Raw genomic sequence first — 5,746 nt, 5'->3', positions numbered from 1 at the left:
CTGAATGTTCCATAATCTCCAAATGCATCCCAAACATGTAAAGATCTGAAAAAAATAGAAAAGTGTCGATCGACGCCTTCTGAAAAACGTCCTTCAAGATCTTTATTGCTGAAAAGCTTCATAAATTCCGTATTGTGCCCCATAGCTCCCATATGTGTAAGTGTACCTGAAATGACTCAAAACATACGAAAAGACTAGAAAGACTCTAAAAACCATTCTGAAACTAAGTTAGAAATCAGTAAAAACCAGGACATATCAACTCCCCAGACTTAGCTTTTGCTTGCCCTCAAGCAAAACAAAAGGTTGAATCTGTGAAAGAGGTTTAAAAACAAGAAACTCTCAATCTGTCTAGCTTATTACCTTGATCATACAAACCAAATCTATGCACTAAACAGTTCTAATCAAATTCTGATCACCATGTAATTCTCCGCTAGCCCACACAACATCCTAGATTCCATACCAAAGCACTCAACTATATCCACTAGGCTATCATCGTTGGGTCTCATCAAACAAGTAAATGCTTAAGAACCTTCTAGACTCATTCATGTACTATTCCATGATAAATCGACCATTCTTTGTATATATTTTTCTTTGGTGTTCTTTCTTTCCCCAGACTTATTCTTTTTAGAGAGTAAACAAAAGGGAACTCGCATAGTGGATCGACACCCTTGGCATTTTTCCAACCTTTGTAATTGATCGTTTCAAATAATGTATAATAATGAGGTCATAGGAAACATTCTTACCCCTATACACTATCTGAAAGTCTTCTCAATCTCTCATTATTTATTTTCTTATTATTTTAATTTTTGTTTTTATTTGGGAGAGGAACACTTTCTTTTTATCACAGTAGTCGACTTATCAGGTATGAACAAGGAGACAAGTCCCATTAACACTAACCGTTTTGATGAGGTAAAAGGAAGAGCAGTGAAATTAGCTCCAGCCTTTGTGGATTATGTTAGGAATGGATATCCTTAAGTTTGTTGATTGGCTTTCTGGATTTTCCATTAGTCGGATTGATTTACATCTACAGTACTTCAGCAATCCAGGGAATAAACTAGAGAGATAGATCATAATTTCTGACAAAAGTTTTGACTTAATATAACAACTATCTAATTTAAAATGACACAACTGACTCATAAGAAAAGAAAAGATGAAGTTAGTAACTGACTCCCCAGACTTAGATAACACTGTCCCTAGAGTTATTAAGATAGAGGAATCGAAAGAAAAATAATCAGAAGTTAAAAGTTAGAGAAACGTGAGTTGCCACCTGAGAGTGGTGTCGATCGACACTCTGGTCGTTTTGCTTAGCTTTGCAAATTCAGGTCATTGTTGTAGAGCCTTGGTTAGTGTTTTCACATGGATCCTCCAGTTAGACAGTTAAATCACTAAAACACACATCAATAGTTCCAACAAAGCATAGGAAAATAAGTGCAACAAGTTTAAAAACAAATAACCAATAGTCTAAAATAAAGCAAAAACAAAGTCAGAAAACAAAGCAAGGTAAGGAGGATGGCTAGTCCTCATGCTCGGAGCCAGAGGTGGGTGCGGGAGAGCGACGACGACGACGAGTGAGAGCAACACAACCGCAGCGAGAAAGTGTAGCTATGTCGTTCCAGACGCTCTTGAAACTGTCGACGACGTACTGCTCAAAGACCTGTGGCTCCATCGGGATGGGTGGAGGAGAAGGCAGCTGATATGGAAGAGCGGACGAGGAAGATCCAACTCTTGGACCCCCAGCAAGGTCAATGAACTCGTCTTCGGTCTATGTAGGTGCACATCCTGAAGCTTAACCCCTCTGTCGCCTGGTGCATGGTGCGACATGCAGAAGAGAAGGATCGGGATGAAAGCCTATCTCCTCATGCTCTCCTGTAATCTTTGTAAGTGCAGGGGGAGGTAACTGAATCATATGCTGCCCTGTATCGTCTCTGAAGCACCAAAGTAAGTTGCCTTTAAGCAAGTGAGAGTTCTTCAGGTAAGTCTCATCCATAGTGACCGCGTGGTGTTGACTTCTTCGCCCTCAAAGCTGATGCGGAAATGCTCGAATATAGGAGTGAGAAGGCTGCCAACTCTCTCTGATTACTGTCCTTTACCTGTAAAGGGCTTGGTCTTGAGCAAGACCAAGTGATGAGCGAACACATCACCAAATTTGACATTACGGTCAACCTGCTCAAATCCAAGGCTGTGTGGAAAGAAGTCATGAAGAGCATGATAGAGCAACAACAACTCAGAAAATCTCATCTTGTCAGGCTTCATCTTGCACAATAGTGTGCTACTAATCAGCCTAACCAAATATCGCAGAACAGGGTGACAGAACAGAGTGTACTGCATCGTTGGAATCATAAATTCCATTACCAAACCTGCTCCTGAAAATCTGATAATCTTTAAATTGACCAGGCAGGGAAACTCTAGTGAGATCATTGTCAAAGTCATAGATGTCACATAAAACTCTCATTGGTAGACTGTATCTGACACCGCGAATGAAGAAGATAAGAGCTCCTTCCTAAGCGTTTTGTTTCCTGCCATTCACATAGTAAACCTTAACAGAAGCCATGAATTGTCAAACCAGCTCAGGGTACAAATCGTAATGCCTACAACAGATGGTTCCCAAACCTATGTCATCTAGCATTCCTAAAACAGATTTCTCTATCTACAAACGCTGCATCAATCTTAAATCCGCAAACCGAGTAGGCAAAATTTCTACACTCATTCAGGCATTATAGAACATCATATTCATCCCAATTTGGAGAAAAAGGGCGATTAATATAGTCACCTTTAGTGAATTCCCTGTTGACATCTTTCTTTCAAACCCTTTGAGAAGGAATTCTCTTTGTTGGAACCTTTGGCCATGGAAATCGATAAACAGGAGGTTGAGGGGCTGCAGCTGGGAGGGGCGGAGACCAGCGACGGTGGAGAAGCTCCGGCGGTCGCGAGCAGCGGCGGAGGAGGAGGATGGTCCAACGTTCTTCCTCGCCTTCTTTTTCTGCCGAGTCATCTTGTAGATCGATGGAATTGAAACTTGGGGAAGATAGAGGATGAAATTCTAATGAGTTTAGAGCCTAAAATCACAAGAAACGGTGAAGAATCGTAGGATCTAGAGAGATTTTAGTGATTTCGGCGATTTGGAAAAAAAATTTAATGAAGAAGATGAAGTTTTAGGTTAAAACGACTTACCTGGAAAATGAGGGTGTCGATCGACACCATTGCGTTTGTTTTTTTTTTATCTGAACAAAAAGTCCTATAAAATCAAAAATCGTAAGTTAAGAATCAAATGAATGAAATGAATAAAAAGGAGAAGTACTGACTAGTGGGTTGCCTCCCACTAAGCGCTAGTTTATAGTCAATAGCTTGATTCTGCAGTTGTTTAATCAACAGGTGGGTCCTGAAGATCCAAAGGCTTTTCTACTGGAATCTGGCCTTCAGCCGAGTAGTGTTTGACTCTCTGTCCATTCACAGCAAATGGTTTTTCATTCTTGTTTTTGAGAATGACTGTTCCATATGGCCTAACCGAGTGGACTGTGTAGAGATCTGACCAACGGGAAGACAATTTTCCAGGAAATATTGTCAATCTAGGATCATAAAGAAGTACCTGGTCATTAGGCTCAAAGGTCCGAGTGAGGATCTTCTTGTCGTGGTAAGCTTTTGTGCGTTCCTTGTAGAGCTTCGAGTTGTCATAGGCATGAATTCGTATTTCATCAAGCTCATTCAACTGAATAAGTCTCCTTTCTCCCGCTGATTTGATGTCGAAATTCATTATCTTGACTGCCCAAGCTGCTTAGTGCTCTAATTCCACTAGAAGATGACAAGTTTTACCATATAGAAGATGAAAAAGTGTGGTCCGAAGCGGAGTTTTGAAAGTTGTCATGTAAGCCCACAGTGCATCATCTAACTAGTAGGACCATTCTTTTTCCGCTTTACCCATTGTTTTCTCAAGAATCTCTTTGATTTGCCTGTTGAAAACTTCAACTTGGCCGCTCGTTTGTGTGTGGTAGGGAGTAGCAACCCGATGCTGAACTCCATATTGTAAAAGCAATTTTGCAAGAATCTTGTTAATGAAATGGTTACCTCCGTCACTAATGACAATGCGTGGCACTCCAAAATGAGGGAAGATGATAGACTTGAAGAGTTTCATGACAACTACTGAATCGTTCTTCGGACTAGTTATAGCTTCTACCCATTTAGAGACATAATCCACAACGACTAGGATGTAGAGATTCTTGTTGGAAGGTGGGAAGGGTCCCATGAAATCTATACCCCAACAATCGAAGACTTCGACTTCGAGGATAAATTTATGAGGCATCTCATTACGCTTGCTGATCTTTCCCCTTCTCTAACAAGGGTCACATTGCGATATGAACTTCTGAGCATCCCGAAACATTGTAGGCCACCAAAAACCTGCTTGAAGAACGTTGGATACTGTTTTAAAGGTTGCAAAATGACCACCATAGCTAGAGCTTTGACAATCTGATAGTATATCCGGTACCTCTGTTGCAGCAATGCATCTCCTATAAACTCCATCAGAACAATGCTTATAGAGATAAGGTTCATCCCAATAATATCGCCTAATCTCTCTTAGGAATCTCTTCTTGTTGTAATCTGTGAAATTATCAGGTTCCACATCTATAACTAGGTAGTTAACACTGTTAGCATACCATGGATAGTCCTTCTCGACCGTTGTGACAGCGCAATTCTCAATTGGTGACCAATTTCTTGTCGATTTAGAAGGGTGTCGATCGACAGGTGCAGTGGTGTCGATCGACACCATCGCACAACTTCGAATGTTTACTTCCTCTGAAATGTGAGTGTCGATCGACATAATGGGAGTGTCAATCGACACTGAAGCTCGATTCTGCAACCTATCACGTTTGTAGTCATCTTCTTCAGCTGTATCAATCATGTATATGTTCTTTTCAGGCAAGAAATCGTTTATAGGGACATCATCATCGATCATAATGCGTGATAAATGATCTGCTACACCATTCTCAACTCCTTTCTTATCTCTAACCTCGATGTCAAATTTCTGAAGAAGCAAAATCCATCTCAAAAGTCTTGGCTTAGCATCCTTCTTTTGCATCAATTACTTCAAGGCAGCATGATGATCTGTTTGAACAATAACCTTGAATCCAACAAGATAAGATCTGAATTTCTCGAACGCGAACACCACAGCTAACAACTCCTTCTCTGTAGTTGCATAATTTCTTTGAGCATCATCAAGAGTTCTACTTGCATAGTAGATGGCATGAAGTTTCTTATCCTTTCTATGTCCTAGAACAGCTCCAACTACGAAATCACTCGCATCACACATTACCTCAAAAAGTAGATCCCAATCTGGTGGCTGAACAATTGGTGCGCTGATCAAGGCTTGTTTTATCTGTTGAAATGCATCATGACACTCTTGCGTAAACTCGAATTTGATGAATCTCATGTAGAAACCAACATGGCCAAGGAAACTCCTCACTGCTTTAACATTATCAAGCGCTTGAAGACTTGTCATAACTTCAATCTTAGCTCTATCAACTTCTATAGCATGCTCAGAAATCCTGTGTCCGAGAACTATCCCATCCTGCACCATAAAGTGACCTTTCTTCCAATTCAAAACTAAAGGTTTCTCCTCACATCTTGCTAACACTCTATAGAGATTCTCTAAGCAATCCTCAAATGATGATCGACAAACTGAAAAATTATCCATGAAAACTTCCATGATATCCTCAATCATGTCTGTGAAGATGATAAGAAGGTTTTTTTGGTC

At 40.4% G+C, this 5,746-nt stretch overlaps 1 pseudogene across 1 annotated transcript; it reads right to left on the bottom strand.

The window, feature by feature from the left end:
• Positions 1-1,519: 1,519 nt before the first annotated feature.
• Positions 1,520-5,746, bottom strand: AT5G32358 (annotated as a pseudogene; the record flags this gene model as incomplete). The annotated part of the gene is made up of 1 exon: positions 1,520-5,746.

Source organism: Arabidopsis thaliana, chromosome 5 (assembly GCF_000001735.4).
Source record: "Arabidopsis thaliana chromosome 5, partial sequence".
In the NCBI taxonomy this organism is placed as follows: domain Eukaryota; kingdom Viridiplantae; phylum Streptophyta; class Magnoliopsida; order Brassicales; family Brassicaceae; genus Arabidopsis; species Arabidopsis thaliana.
This window is presented reverse-complemented; position numbering and strand designations above follow the sequence as displayed.